The sequence below is a fragment of the Haliotis rufescens genome, unplaced genomic scaffold (genome assembly GCF_023055435.1).
Source record: "Haliotis rufescens isolate VD_foot unplaced genomic scaffold, xgHalRufe1.0.p SCAF_15, whole genome shotgun sequence".
In the NCBI taxonomy this organism is placed as follows: Eukaryota; Metazoa; Mollusca; class Gastropoda; order Lepetellida; family Haliotidae; genus Haliotis; species Haliotis rufescens.
The window spans coordinates 21000169-21016932 of record NW_025963835.1 but is presented as its reverse complement, the minus strand read 5'-3'; the positions used below and the strand labels follow the sequence as shown (position 1 = coordinate 21016932).

The window sequence follows — 16764 nt, the reverse complement described above, 5'->3', positions numbered from 1 at the left end:
AATAAGCACCCACGGCGATATTTGCTAATATATTGGCTAGTGAACAATCCCAATTGGCACCCCTTCCGATTGATCAATGTACACAAGACTTATTTTTTCGCGAATAATACGCACTCGTGTGTTATATGCACCCTTAATTATGGGCAATTAAATTCTGGAAAAATATATCTGTCGTACATAAACATTTCAGGCTGTCAGCATAAACCACGAAATTTATCTCTCAACTCTGTTTTTTTCCACCAAAATAATATTCTAATAGGAGCCCCCTATTTCTAATTTTGAGAGCGCCCTGGGCGCTTATTACGTCGAATACGGTTCATTAAATTCATATGATAAGAAGAAGAAGAACTGTTGGATAATTTAGAGATGCCCTTGATAGACAGTAAAAACTTCATGATTATTAATGCAAGTGTTAAGCATAAGGATTTTTAAATCTTGCAATAGAAGAGATTGAAATTGTAGCCTGTCCTTTTAGGTTGTTTACTGGTCTTAGACTCAACCAAGATGATTTTGTCCACTTCCCTGTATATCAAGAAGAATAATGAATTGTTATTGCACAAAAACTCCCACTTGGGACCTAGTACAAAATAGAGTATTTATATGGTGTAGAGATGAGAACATGATATATATACATGACATTAATGCATGAAAATGTGATGGAAATGGAAAAACAGGTGATAGAACCCTTTCCAAATGTATCATTTTTACAAGTTTTAAAGTTATTGGCAACGTTTGTCGGTATATATTTGGAAGATAAAGATATATGATTATGATTTTTTGTACAGATATCCAATTTGGGCTCCTATGTTGGTCTTAGCTGAATATGTATTGACTGGTGTTTGAACCCAGAATCTTGTACTTCAAGGCAAAGTTTAATTGCAAATGGCCGTGGTCTGATTAGTAAAGACCGATGTCAGATAGGAGGAGTCTTGGGCAGCCTGTGTCAAGATAAGATAGGGAGAATTAGCATGGGGACCGGGTGTTCACAGCTCCTGGTGTAAGGGAGGATAAGAAAATCTATGGGGGATTTGGGGATCTCCAGGGCTTAGTTCATTTCCCCTTCGGTTCTGTGAGGTTCTTCACATCAAAGGTAAACGGTTTAACTTTTGTTGAAGTGTCTTGCTAGTGTGGGTAGGAATCAGGTGTTATGACAGGAAGGCTTTAACCATGATCTATACTTAATGGAGACCACATTTCCTGATGTATGTTATCACCAATGTTGATGAAGCTGCTGTCATATCTCTGTATCACTATGGTTGATGTACCAAAATGGTGGGTATGATGAGTACAAAAGTGGGACTTTATGCATGTGTGAACACATAAATGATATTAAATATTGTTCCTCTTTCTGTAGATTTTTAGTAGTTACTTATAGTATTACTTATAGTATTACTTATATTATACATGTACCATATATATTCAAAGCTTTTTGTGTGTTTCTGTCTGTCTGTCTGCCTGGATGGATAGATGGATGGATGGATGGATGGATTATAAACAAACTTGACATACCTATTCGCAGACACTTACACTATGATTGTACATTGTGCTATTTCTTTATGTGTGCAACTTGCTATCATTACTGGGCTGTTATCATGTACATATGTATGTAGTTTATACTATAGTTATCTCGATGGAACGTTTGTACAATAAAATATCTGTCTGTCTAGCTTGGTGGCTGTTGTCCATGTCTATCTGTCTGTCTGTCCATCACTGTTTCTCTGTCTATCTGCCCATCACTGTCTGTCTGTCTATCTGTCTGCCCATCACTGTCTGTCTGTCTATCTGTCTGTCAATCACTGTCTGTCTGTCTATCTATCTGTCTGTCCATCACTGTCTGTCTGTCCATCACTGTCTGTCTGTTCATCACTGTCTGTCTGTTCATCACTGTCTGTCTGTCTATCTGTCTGTCTGTCCATCACTGTCTGTCTGTCTATCTCTGTCTGTATCAACCATGCCTGCTACAGTGTTGTTTGTGTTGCAAGAGACAAAGTGTTTTAAATTTGACCCTGGTATATGCTTCCTACCTGCCAGACCATATTTCTCAAGGTGTCTAAATACCTGCAACATAAGTACTACCTATTTGGCCTGATTATATGGATACTGAACACATAAATTCCTGAGGGGAAGTTATTGATTAGGACACATGCAATGCATCTTTCAGCATGAATAATGTAACCAGTATTATAAGGTCAACATGTTTTATTATTTGAGTCATGGAATATTGCATAGTCGAGTGTTTTTTTAATGTGGGGAAAACATGAGAAATATATCAGAATTTATGTGTTTCTATTCATTTGATAAGTATTTATTTTCAAAAATAAATGCCAGGTGTGTCACTGTCAGGTCATTGGACATGTTGAAACAGTGTCTAGTTGAGGGACACGAGACTGGGATAAGAAAGAGTACTGTTTTCATTTCATCATGATTTGTCCAAGTCAATAAACAATGTTTGACAGTTGATGTTTCAATGCTAATCTAGAGGCAGCCGGGTAGCCAAGAGGTTAAAGCATTGGCTCACTGTAACTAAGGTCTGGGTTCAATTCCTCATATGGGCAAATGTGTAAATCCCGTTTTTAGAGTCCCTGGCTGTGTTATTGCTGAAATAGTGCTAATTCAACTCACTCAATGCCTCACTCACTCTTTCACTCACTCTCTCACTCGACCATCTATGTGGTCTAGTGGATAGAGCATCTGCCCTGACAGAGCGGAAGGTTGGTGGTTCGATCCCCTGGCCACATCATACCAATAGATGTTAAAAGATACTTCTTGTTACCCTGCCTGGCATTCTGCATTAAGGGGATAAAACTAGGACTGGTTAACTCGGAGTCATTAAACTGTGTCAGGCCATTTCACCATCACTCACTCACTCACTCACACTCACTCATCACAATTCTGTTGCAATGCCTTTTGTTTCTTTGTCTTCAAATTGCTTCTTTGTATGATACATGGGTCAATTTAAAACAGAAATAATTTACAGTTACGTATTCCTGTGATTAAGCTTGCTCCAAGTAATGAGAAAAGGTTACGCCAGAATCAGTAAGGCCATGCTTTATTAATTAATGTTTCACGGTTTTATTCCAGCTGAAAGTCATTTTGCCAGGGAGTTAAAACTGCAGGTGGCCTCTTGAATCACTAATAGTGATGTAGACACAGAATTTATATTTTGTATTGTATAAGAGGGTCTATGTTACTAGCAGGACACATAATAAATTAAGTATTTGCTCAGTAGGGGCGGCAGGCCCTTGAAACGAAAAATGAAAAATATATGGCCTTACAGAATTTGTTTTTATTATCATATGCACCAATTTCGCGAATGTTATCAAAGAGTCAGCTGGAGGAAGGTGCATTATGGGTTATCAGTGTCGCTACCAAGTCAATTAACTTCTCCTGTGTTTTATCTGGACAAGAGGCAGAACACTATGGACCTATGGTGGTATCACTGCTTGAGATTTGTAAACTCAATTATTGAGGAAGCACTTGATAAGCTGAACTTGACACTATCACAGCACAAGACCAGGAGTGGGTGCAAAGTGAGACCTTATCTGAAGGGGAAGATACAGTCATTTGTCAATGAATAGACAAAAGATAATGACAATTTTCCATAAATGTCCATCAGGGTTATCTCAGATTGGATACAGTTTCGCAGATAATAGGTGTTGATGTGTTTTCAATAACTGCAAGCTCACGTGCAGATGAGGATAATTCAAAGTTCATGTTAATTATGAAGTTCAGTAGATTATTATTGCACTCTGAACAACTTTTTGAGACATGTACATATTTTGTAGAAAATGCCCAAATCTGTAAACATTTTTGACCTTCATGCCTTGATTAGAGTACACAAAAAGTGTTTCGTGTCTGTCTGGCTGGCTGGCTGGCTGGCTGGCTGGCTGTATGTCTGTCTGTCTGTCTGTCTGGCTGGCTGGCTGGCTGTATGTATGTCTGGCTGGCTGTATGTCTGGCTGGCTGTATGTCTGGCTGGCTGTATGTCTGGCTGGCTGTATGTATGTCTGGCTGGCTGTATGTCTGGCTGGCTGTATGTCTGGCTGGCTGGCTGTATGTATGTCTGTCTGTATGTCTGTCTGTCTGTCTGTCTGGCTGGCTGTATGTCTGGCTGGCTGTATGTATGTCTGTCTGGCTGTATGTCTGGCTGGCTGTATGTATGTCTGGCTGGCTGTATGTATGTCTGTCTGGCTGTATGTCTGGCTGGCTGTATGTATGTCTGTCTGGCTGGCTGGCTGGCTGGCTGTATGTCTGGCTGGCTGGCTGGCTGTATGTCTGTCTGGCTGGCTGGCTGGCTGTATGTCTGGCTGGCTGGCTGGCTGGCTGTATGTATGTCTGTCTGGCTGGCTGGCTGGCTGTATGTCTGGCTGGCTGGCTGGCTGGCTGTATGTATGTCTGTCTGGCTGGCTGGCTGTATGTCTGGCTGGCTGGCTGGCTGGCTGGCTGTATGTCTGTCTGTCTGTCTGGCTGTATGTGTGTATGTCTGTCTGGCTGGCTGTATGTATGTCTGGCTGGCTGTCTGTCTGGCTGTATGTGTGTATGTCTGTCTGTCTGTCTGTCTGTCTGGCTGGCTGTATGTCTGGCTGGCTGGCTGGCTGGCTGTATGTATGTATGTCTGGCTGGCTGGCTGGCTGGCTGGCTGTATGTATGTATGTCTGTCTGGCTGGCTGGCTGGCTGTATGTATGTCTGGCTGGCTGGCTGGCTGTATGTCTGGCTGGCTGTATGTATGTCTGTCTGTCTGGCTGGCTGGCTGTATGTCTGTCTGGCTGGCTGGCTGGCTGGCTGTATGTTTGTATGTATGTCTGGCTGGCTGTATGTTTGTATGTATGGCTGGCTGGCTGGCTGGCTGGCTGTATGTATGTCTGGCTGGCTGGCTGGCTGGCTGTATTGCAGCTGTATGTCTGGCTGTCTGTATTACAGCTGTATGTCTGGCTGTCTGTATTGCAGCTGTATGTCTGGCTGTCTGTATTGCAGCTGTATGTCTGGCTGGCTGGCTGTATGTATGGCTGGCTGTCTGTATTGCAGCTGTATGTCTGGCTGTCTGTATTGCAGCTGTATGTCTGGCTGTCTGTATTGCAGCTGTATGTCTGGCTGGCTGGCTGGCTGTATGTCTTGCTGTCTGTATTGCAGCTGTATGTCTGGCTGTCTGTATTGCAGCTGTATGTCTGGCTGTCTGTATTGCAGCTGTATGTCTGTCTGCTGTCTGTATTGCAGCTGTATGTATGGCTGTCTGTATTGCAGCTGTATGTCTGGCTGTCTGTATTGCAGCTGTATGTCTGGCTGGCTGTCTGTTGGGTGAAGAAAGTGACTGTTGACTACTGCTGTTACATCACCAGCATGTAAATAATCAAATCTGGACTAGGGAAATCATTTCTTCCTGATCTGCTCTCACGACATACATGAGACACTGGGTACATTTTCTTGTGTGGTATCCTGACAGTGTTGAGTCCTTGTGTATTGAGAACTATGCTTTATTCTGGGAGTTTGCTGATGACATATGCTGTTTCATGTTGTTAACTGACAATATTTGTGAATGTAGCTATACACATTGTCAACATAATGTAAACGGTTATCACCCATTAATATTGCTTCACTAAAAATACAACAGATTGCATGTATGTCATGTGGACAATGTCTTAAAGTCTAATGTAAGCCATATATTGTAGGTTAAAGACCTTCATATCAAAGATATGTGTTTATATATTCGGTCAAGTTTATGTCATACAGATGTGAAATATCCCACATGTGCTTTGAATTTTATCTCTATTATTAGTCACCTTTGCCTAAAATAGTTCACCTTTTACCCGGCAGTAAAACGATTAAACCGTCCTACAATCTATCCACACATCAAAGAGGAAGGACAATATTCAGGCATCATTTATTTAATAGTCCTATAACTGAGGTGGATTATTGCCTGTTATTACATAGTTCAGGCATGCATACAGTCGGCCCATCTCCACATTCCCAATGTGATAAATGTTTTATTGATGGGATTGTACATCTGTTGGACTGTGAGGTGCCTAAGTGTTGGGACCATGTGCTCAGTGTGGGGTGTGGAGGTGGGCTTCTATGCCTGAACAAACTGGGATAAGCCTGGTGAATCCTATGGTGTATATGGGATGTTATCTTCAACTAGGATCATCATTATGTGCAGTGGTCTGAATGTGGGGATAAATGATATATTACATGCAACAAGTATTCCATGGTTGTTTGCTTAAACAAGCATCAAAACCTGTTCGGTTCCTTGTAATGTCTTTCATATACAGAACAAAAGTAGTTAGGGATCATGATATTTTGGGAGATTATTTTATCATGTTTATGAAATGGTATGAAAAAGAATGCCCCAAAATATTCATGGTTCATAACTTGTTTTGTTCAGTTTATATAAAAGCGACAAAAACCCTTCAGTAGACTAACATCTAGTCTCTGAAATGAACATTTCATACAAAAAAAAAACAGTTGTTAAATTATCTTAATAAAAATATTATAAAAAAGAGCCCAGAGACTTTCTTCATTTTCAGATATACAGATACTGCAGTAAATCTAGACTTGCCAAACATTATAGACTTGCATGGGCTCTATTTGATATATTTGTATCAGGGTCTGTTAGGCAAAGTAATCTTTCAGTTCCTTGTATGATTGGCTGACAGTGACAATGTATTATATTAATATTATCGTCAGTGGTAGAAACTAACATTATTAGTCCACTTGAGTCCATATAATGGTAACATATTGCAAATTCCTTAAAAATGGCATATTTCTACAAGTCCTTTTAATACCTTAACTCTTGGGCAGTTTGGCAACTACTTCAGGACCCAGTGCCAATTTCTAGCACTGATTGTGCTTGTGACTGAAATATTTCATGGATGTATTCTTTCCTGTAATGTGATGTATGAATTAGAATTGAAGAATTGTAGAAAAAACACAAATTGTTGTATCTGTCAGGCATCAGTAAGACATTAAATACCAGCAAGAATAACATATTTCAAATACATGTTCCTGAATGAAAACATCAAATCTTGTGCTTGTAGAACTATATTTTCTAAAGCCAACCTCTTTGATATAAAGGATTTTTTTCAGTCATTTCAGTAAATAGAACCTAACATTTAGTTTGTGTTAATGCCAATTTTATTTTCAGGGGCATTCAACAGTGTCCTACTTTAATAAGCCTGAAATCCCAATGCTAAAGAAAAAAAGTTTAGTTTCCGTTAATGATGTGTTGATATTTTATCTGAAATTAAGTAATATTTTGCATGAACTTCATATTGTCTTTGCTGTATTTCCCCATGAATTCATTTTTTTGGTTAGCTCGTCATATAACTGTGAGGCAGGATGTTCTTACCCTTTTTGCCAACACCTTGTGTCATCTCTGACTTTCACTGATCCATTCATATAATGTTCACCGCTATTTTGCCTTTTGCACCCAATGGATTTGTTTTGGCAGATAATCAAGGCTGGTTTTTCTCTGGCTTTGAGGGGCGGTCGGGTAGCCTTGTGGTTAAAAGCGTTCGCTCGTCACACCGAAGACCGGGGTTCGATTCCCGACATGGGTACAATGTGTGAAGCCCATTTCTGGTGCCCTTAGCCGTTATATTGCTGGAAAATTGCTAAACGTGGCGTAAAACCATAGTCACTCACTCACTCACTCTGGCGTTGACGTTTTATATTTACGTGGCATTTTTCGGGAAGAAGTATGTATTGAGATAATGATAATGATGATAATAGTACAATCTGCTGTGATAGATATTTCATGAAGTGCAAAGCGTGTACCATTGTTTCATGACCCCATGATGGGGACGAGATAATGTCCCTTATTTATTAATTTACAAAGTTCTTTCAGACCATTTCCTCTGACAGTGTAGGAAGCAAATGACTATTGTGTAGCTACAAACTTGGATTGGATCGATATGTATCATTTGTATCACGGTGTGTTGACGTCAGTCATGCACGTCGAGGTAACCAAGTGTCAGAATCTGCCACTGATCAACCACGGGGCGTTGTGTCCCTTGCTCTTTGTCCTGATTTCATTGTCAGCAGATCGATCGGCCAGTCACGACATAGATACTCCTTTAATTATACACTTTCAACATGTTCAGATACAGGCTTGTTCTTGTGACATATAATCATGATTGATCTTGTACAGGTGTCGAAACAACCTTGGATTCGTTCTTTTGTTTCTGCCTTCCCAAAATACAAAACCATCTGAGCTGTATTGGAAATATGCCATTGGTTTGAGTCATTTAGGTTTTCTTTTTATCTGAGAGTGATATACCAGTGATATGGTATGTAAATGTTACAGTTTTAACAGTTGCGATGCTACTTGGAAAAATTGTATTTTTGTGAATTTTCTTTGTAAAGCTACTTGTTAACCCTAAACATGCTAAAGAAGCTGCCGAACAAGCAGAAATATTTGTTGTACAGCATTCTGATCATGTGTAAATTTTCCTTACATTATTTAGTAGAATAACATTGTTTGAATGGGTTTCATGCATGCATGACATGAATGTTTCCCACGAAAGATATTGTATGTAATGAACATATATATGAAAATATTTGTTTTTACAAAGGTAGCTTTCATACATGAAACATGTGACAGCAATGTTTCCCAGGTAACACGTTCACCAATCGATCCTACAAGGAATGGTGTCGTAATTGTTGTTGCATTATTTCATTGGGATAGTTGTGGTATATGCTACTATGGTTTTTCAATCACAATATTTTCATGAGAGAAACAGAATATTTGTGTCCCGTTGGAATTGTTCCGTCTTGTGGCTTGACATGATAATGACATCTAAGACAAGAACTAAATATTCTATTTATGTAAATTTATAAAAAAATTATGAAACCAACAAAAAACCTTCTTCAACTGTTCGATGTAAAATATTTCCACTGAATCATGATAAATATCCTGGACCTCTCCAAAATGCCAATACCAGAGTATAATCTGATTATATTCCGACACTGATTCCATAGGTGCATAGAAATTGAAAATTATATGAATGGGTCCCTGAACATCAGTGATGACACCTGGTATTCGTGTAGAGGCCATAAAATTTCCGAGTCCCATGATGGGATTCGAACCATGGACCTTCTGATCCGAGGTCGGAAGCCTTGTCCACATGACCAAAGAGGTAAACCCTGTCAACAAGCTGACAAGGTAAGGATGTCATCTGTGGGATGACTCCACGCCCTGCTACATTCGCGAAAAGGGTAAGCATATCCTGCTCTACCGGTAGCACCCACTAATACTTTTATAAACAAAGCGAGTGATTATTTGTCGCTTAAACAAGCATTACTATTTCCATGTGATAGCGGCCTGCAAAGAATCGAGTCTCAACCAGACAATCCAGTGATTTGGCAAGCGACATAGCCTTCTCCATCTGTTCTATCTTGTGAAGAATATATACCTTCCCACAGAATGTCTCTTGCACCTGATTGTGATTTGATTGGACACCTATTATTATTTAGTGTCATATGAAGCTATATGGAAGCTATATGAAATTGAATGGCTCTTGGAATGGAGATATGTACAACTGATAATTGAGAATGCTAGATAGACAAACACTTAGTCAATAAAAACATGTCTTTAAAATATTTTTGCAAGAACCTTTCCTCTTCTGCTATATGGAATCAAGCAAACTAGACTTGCCGAGGCTTTTAGTAAAAAAAAAAATGCCTAAAAAATATAAATTCCAGTCATGGTGCAGGACTAAATGCTAGAAAACATGTTACATACTCTCCTAAGTGATTATGTCTGTTGCCTAATGACACTATGGTGCCATCATTTAACATGTGTAGTTGTTATTTCTTGTTTCCCTTGTGAAAACAACATTGATATTCAATAAAAATCTCCTTATTCTCTCCTAAGAAAGTTTTGTTGTGTGAACACATGAAGCTGAATTAAGACAGTTGGTGACACTTCTAGTAGATCGGAGTGGAATGTCAGACACAAATGAGTTAGTGACACGTCTAGCAGATTGGTGTTGTATGTCAGACAGGAGTGTCGGACTATGTCATATAAACAAAACAAACAACAGGCATTGTTATTGATAATATTCATGTACTTAGTGTCTAGCCCAAGCATGCTCTCTCACATATCAACATGGAGATCTGATATCCAGTGGAACTCACCTCCAGATTGTCCCCACAGCTAGGTCTGACATATAGCCACCCCCCATTCATGGAAGCATGAAGTGTCAGTTTTCAGAACCCCAACATCATCATAGAACTTGGTAGGACCGTTAACACATAATATGTCCGTCTCTTTGACTGAAGAGTTCCTATTGTAAGGGTGGATAACTCCTCTGATATCGGATGTCACAGTTCAGAAGTCACGAGTTTGATGTTTCTACTTGACGGGACAGGTAGAAGTCTGTATAAGGCAGGTGAGATAGTCCGGGATTAGATCCATCAGGGAGAAAGAGGTATCGGAACAGATTGATAGCAGATTAGATTATTTGAAGGATTAGATGAGGGTAAGTGTCAAAAGTAGATAGATGGATATAGTCCTGAGTACTATTGGTATCAAACGGTTAACATATTTATTGCACATTGTTTGTCATGTGTGTAAATTACTGGTAACTTCATAACATATGAGGGGGCACGGGGGTCCCAGTCGTCAAAGTCGCTGCGATTCGCTGTGCAGAGTTGCCTCCCTTGGGCACGCCAGAAACCTATGATTGTGGGTTCGAATCACCATTTGCCCCGATTATGTTTCTAGGTTTGTCAGCACCATACCCGTGCTCGTGGGTTTCACCGAAGTGGTAAACGTCTGAGACCTACATCACTTTGGGCTTTCCTCCCACATTAAGCTAACACGCTGCAATATAACTGGAATACTGTTAAAAGTGGCGTTAAACCCAACTCACTCACTCACTCATAACATATGATTGCTCTTTATGAAGTCCAGGAGAAGTCGTTATAATTGTTTTGTGTCCATGTGAGACACGTCACAGAGACCCTTGCCCTATGCACAGCACCCATCATGTACAGCCACCCATCGTGAGTGTTTTCAGTGTCCTTTCTTGTGCAATCTAAAACTAAAATACAAACTTTCAAATTTATAAAAATGGATGTTTCCAGTTTCTGATTTAAGATTAGTGCAACTCACTTAATCCAGAATTTTGTTCTAGGCCTGTTGACATAGCCCCCTTTGGATATGGTAGTTTCAGTAATCCTGCTAAAGAGTCTGTGTGTATCAGTTTCACTCGAACACTCTGAGTTCTTGACAATGTATTACGTTAGTCCGCGACATGACTATGGACTATCTGCATGGACAGCATCTGTTGAACCTGTAGGCTGGAGGTCCAAATGGCTTTTTGTCATGTCAGCACTTTCCTGTTCTTTGTGAAACACCTGATAGACATCAAGATCGGTTAATTGCACTATCTATCTATCTATCTATCTATCTATCAAAAAAGCGCAAAATACAATCAAGAGAATATATTCATATTTGTGTTTTTAAAAAAAATGTAAATACATTGGACATTCCACTTGAATTGCAAGTATTTTCATTTTTAAATAACCCGTATATATCTTGTTTTGTTTTGGGTCAGTGATGAGTGACGAATATCTGCCCTAATTTGGAGCAAGGGTTTAGAATTTTGGACAAGTGTCACTTAACAACTAATGGAGTTCTTTTTCAGTTGTACTAAGCATGCTTAATGTAGGTTTAGTCTGTTTTATGTTGTGATGTTCAGGTGATTGATCATTTTCGATGTTTTTTATGTTGAGTGCTGTATTAAGAAGCATGAATGAAATAACATAAAATGGCAGGTGGAGCATACTGCTGTCATTATTGGTTATCTTTCATAAATGCATTATTCACACTTTGCCTTTCTGTTCAGCTAAGTATTTGCTTAATGTGTTATGTACTGAAGCCTTTGTTTAAGGGTCAATTGGAAATGACATTACGTGGTTAAAGTTTCCACTACCTTCAATTAATGTTAGTGAGTTGAGGCGTAATGGGGAACGCTGTGTTCAAGATTATTGACTTATATAGCAATACGTAATTAATGGACATAAGTAGCATACATTTTGTACAAACTTGATAGCATATGGTTTTCAGAAGTCTTATTGTGTTTTTATAGAAAGCTGCACCATATGGTTACTAAACGTAGCCAAGGCTAATGGTTTTATTTCAGATCCATAAGGCCTTCAACAAAACTACTGTATTCGACGTAATAAGCGCCCAGGGCGCTTTCAAAATTTTTTTAGAAATAGGGGGCTCTTATTAGAATATTATTTTGTCGAAAAAAAACCTGAGTTTCCGTGGTTTATGCTGATAGCCTGAAATGTTTATATAAGACAGATATATTTTTCCAGAATTTAAATGCCCATAATTAAGGGTGCATATAACACACAAGTGCGTATTATACGCGAATAAATGAGTCTTGTGTACATTGATCAATCTGAAGGGTGCTAATTGGGATTGTGCACGAGCCAATATATTAGCAAATATCGCCGTGGGCGCTTATCAGAGCGGGGTGCTTATTACGTCGAATACGGTATGTCTGTTTGTGACAATAAAAAATAGAAGGTTGGGGAGGAACACAGGGATTATTTTTTCTCTCCTCACCCATATGACTCCTATCAAATTCATAAATGACCATCATATTTGGTGCATTTATATGTATACTAGGGCTGTTATGATTCACTCGTATAAATAAATAAATAAATAAATAAATAAATAAATAAATAAATAAATAAATAAATAAATAAATAAATAAATAAATAAATAAATAAATAAATAAATAAATAAATAAATAAATAAATAAATAAATAAATAAGGCTTGTGAATATATATTTTTAGTCAAACCCATTTTGCCAGGTTTACAGGTTGCCCTAAAGTAATCCCATTTTTGCATCATACTTATGATGACAGCTTTGTACATGGCATTTAACAGGCATCTAAAACTGGGCACAATTGTCCATGATAACATAAGACATCAGTAAGGAGGCAGGTTGGTAAGAGTAATGGGGCAGATCAAACCTGCGTAACATGGCACAGTTGAGATTATATATGCTACTCCACAAATCACGCCTACAACTGTCTGGCATATCACCTGCAGTTATCTCACCTGCAGAGAGATGAGGACAGTGGTCATAAACCCTCTCTTTCCACCTCACCACAAAGCGGGGATATTTAGGGTTGCAACAATCGTTGGATCCCACAAAAGGGTGCACCAGGGCGTGTTTGGTTTACCACCTTTGATCATAGACTGTTAACTTGTTAAAAGGTAGATATGTGGTAGTAATGTACTCATGAACAGCCCTGTAAATAACACTCAACTAGGATAGTTTACGACAAATGTCATTTTATAGATATGAACAGTCATAAGTTGGAGGGGCATGGTGCATGACCCTGTTTGTACATATGTCAATCTACTGCTCACCATTGTGGGGCTGTTTTATTTGAGTGGCAAGTGTTTGTATGATTTTACACACAGGATATTGACGTTACCTTACAAGTGTATGGTGACTCGAGTGTGGGATGAAAAGGTAAGGTCACATGACATTTTGTCCTAATTGTGATGTTATAGGGTAGTCGTGATTCACGAGGTAATGATGCATACAGTACTGTACACCTGACGATACACTACACCTACCAATGTATCAATTTGGGGACCCGTGAAGATCCGGGGTAGAATAGGTCTTCAGCATTCCATGCTTGCCACCAAAGGCCACTATGCTTAATTGTGTAAGAGGTGACTAACAGGATTGGGTGGTCAGGCTCGCTGAATTGGTATCCCAATTTTGTGGATCGATGCTCATGATGTCAATCACTGGATTATGTGGCCCAGACACGATTTTTTACAGACCTCGTCATATAGCTGAAATATTGCTGAGTATGGCGTTAAACAACAAATAAAGAAAAAAAAACAAAAACAAATAAAATCAATTTGTGACTTAATTCTGTATTGATTTTTTATAACTTTATGCATTTCTGGTGTCCCCTGCCATGATATTGCTGGAATATTGCTAAAAGCGGCATAAAACCATACTCACTCACTCACTCATATTAAACAATTTATTTACAAACTGTATTCAATAGAGTACTCAAATTATTTTTTGTTGTTAGTTTATGACTGATAATAGACCACATGTGCAGAGTTGTTACTAAACATTACAGGGACAGTTTATAGGTAATATTACACACAGGACGTGATGGTGGAAATATCTGCCCTGACATGATTAATATCCTTGTGTCGTACTACCAGACAGGCCTGGAGGCAGGGAACTGGTTTAACAGGAGTTGTACAGGCTGTTGATGCCAGGCCATTGGTGGAAACACAGGAAAAAGCAGTCAGCTGGTGGACAGTGGTTGTTATCACTACTTATGCCTGTGTGATATTACTCAATAACACACAGCTTGTTCTGCATGTGGATTGTATACTGAATAATTGTAATGTGATTGGGACAGTGTGAATTAAGAAGACAGGCAGAAGGTTCAGGGATCACACACAGGGGTTTAAGATATGCAGATTGTAGGTACTGTATATGTGTATTATCTCTACCTGCCTCTTGAAAAAATTTAAAATACTGACATTTTTAATCTATAATAGTTTGAACTGATGAAATGTTATGACTTATTTCACCTACTTGGATCTCATTCCATTGAAAGGTAATTAATGGCTATGTATGAATGGATGGATGGATGGATAGAAAAAGTTATCTTGACATAGATGTTTGCTACAGATGTCAGTATATCACCGATTGCACTCGCTATGTCTTATGTTGTGTCAGATTATTTAATTACTCCAGTACAGCTGTGTTTTACATTATAAAACTGACAAACATCTGCTAAAACAGTTATTAGTACTCCAGATTTTGATAAATGAGTTTTCCATTTGGGTCAGTTCACACCAAAATTGAAACATCACTCCGGTTGCCACACACCTTGAACATGGGTGGCACTTGACTTGTCATATATTTGTTGCCTAGATACATACTGATAATCCTGACAACAATACAAAGACAGTTTGTCACAACATTTCTGAGAGCAGTCCAGTTGATGAGTCAACCTGATGATGAACATGGTTGATGAATATTATATCTGCTGTAGATCAAAGGAAATGAGACTTATTTTTGGTACAGATGCTTATACATAGACTTTGGTACTAAAAATATTACGGACATATTGTAAAAAAATGTCATCTAGGGTCACTGACTTCCCCATACTTAAATTTTCATTTGAAGTTCTAAAAATCGATTCTTTTCACTCACTTTAGCAACATTTGTTTAGTCCAAAATGTGAAAGTGTAGGAGGAAGATAATGCTAGCTGTTAACCATTTGAACATTTCTGAAATGTTCATACAAATATATCAATCCTACCCCTCCCCACCCAAGTGGATTGAAAAGGGCCCTTAATTTCCATCCTTCCTCTTTCTAGCTTACAGTCAAGAGACTTGTCGTCAGACTACACTTCAAACCCAGGACAGTATGAAACACAAAACTCAAAACTGAAGCCATAACTTGGGTGACATACTTGTTCCCAGTAATTTGATCAGGCAACTTCACATGTGTGTTTATGTTTACACGGCCACAAAGATTTCAATTTCCTGTTCCTTTCCACTTCCCATCAATATTTAAGGTGTCTTGTTACACACATGGAAACTATCAGTGGTCATGTTATTCCACTATGGCCATATGAGAAATCATTTTCAAAATTTCTCAGGTACAGGTATTATTCTTCAGACATCATTCTTGAAAAATATATGAATTTTGAGAAACGTTATTGTCTTCATTGTGTCACTATGGATTAGATTGAGAGAATCAAGAATAAAAAAAATAATTTTATATTGTTCAGAACACCCTCGTGGGACATGGTACAAAGTATCTACTTATGGGAATAAATATGACTATATACATGAGAGGTACATAATGTATATATATATACAGATATCACGTATCATTTTCATTCATAGTGAATAAACATTTATATATATCATGAGGTGGCTGGCAGCATAAACTTTAATACTGTAGATACTGTATTGATAAATCAAGTGTAGAGACTGTATTCATAAGTCACAATAGTTGTAGTAAAGATTTACCATGATGTCTAAACTTTGTCTACAAGACCATATTTTGCTTTTTCAGGGCAGGGGTTCAGGAAACTTGCTAAGATTTTATTATCATTTTGGCTGTTAAATAGATCTAGTGTTTGAAGAAGTAACTGTCTTTCGTAACGATAATTCGTTTTTTGAGAGATGTTTTGAGAATGCATTACAAATTAAATAAGATGTTTAGAGTCAAACTGAGATTGTTTACCATTAGATGACAGAATGTCTTTTCCAATGTCAATCAATCAATCAATCAATCAATCAATCTTTCTTCACACGCTTAAGAGGCCACCTGGCCTTAATTACATACATGTATGACAGAGGTGTTGTGCACAATTTTAACTATTATTTCCAAATTTGGTTCTATGTTACAGTGCGTGGGATATATACATGGAAATGTTTTGGTTAATTTATGTATCTGGGGGCACTGGTAGCCCAGTCGTCTTAGACGACTTGCTGTGCAGAGTTGCATGCCTTGGGCATGCCAGAAACCTATGATTGTGGATTCGAATCCCGGTTCGCCCCGATTATGCTTCTAGGATTGTCAGCACCATACCTCTGTCAACGATTGGTAAACGTCTCAGACCTGCATCACTTCGGGCTTTCCTCCCACATTAAGCTGATACGCCGTGATATAACTGTAATACTGTTAAAAGCGGCATTAAACCCAACTCACTCACTATCAATGTATTTCGACTGTT

The 16764-nt window shown here is 38.5% G+C and overlaps 1 protein-coding gene across 4 annotated transcripts in view; it reads left to right on the top strand.

The window, feature by feature from the left end:
• Positions 1–16764, top strand: part of LOC124135183 (TNF receptor-associated factor 4-like) — a 96569-nt gene that overhangs the window by 34282 nt on the left and 45523 nt on the right. The window contains exon 1 of one of the 4 annotated variants that reach the window (XM_048396296.1): positions 14093–14487. The exons of 2 other annotated variants lie outside the window; for them this stretch is intronic. The gene's annotated coding sequence lies outside the window, so the exon portion shown is untranslated. Of the gene's footprint in view, positions 1–14092; positions 14492–16764 lie in introns of those variants that run through there. One more of the 4 variants, XM_048396294.1, reaches the window with a different exon arrangement.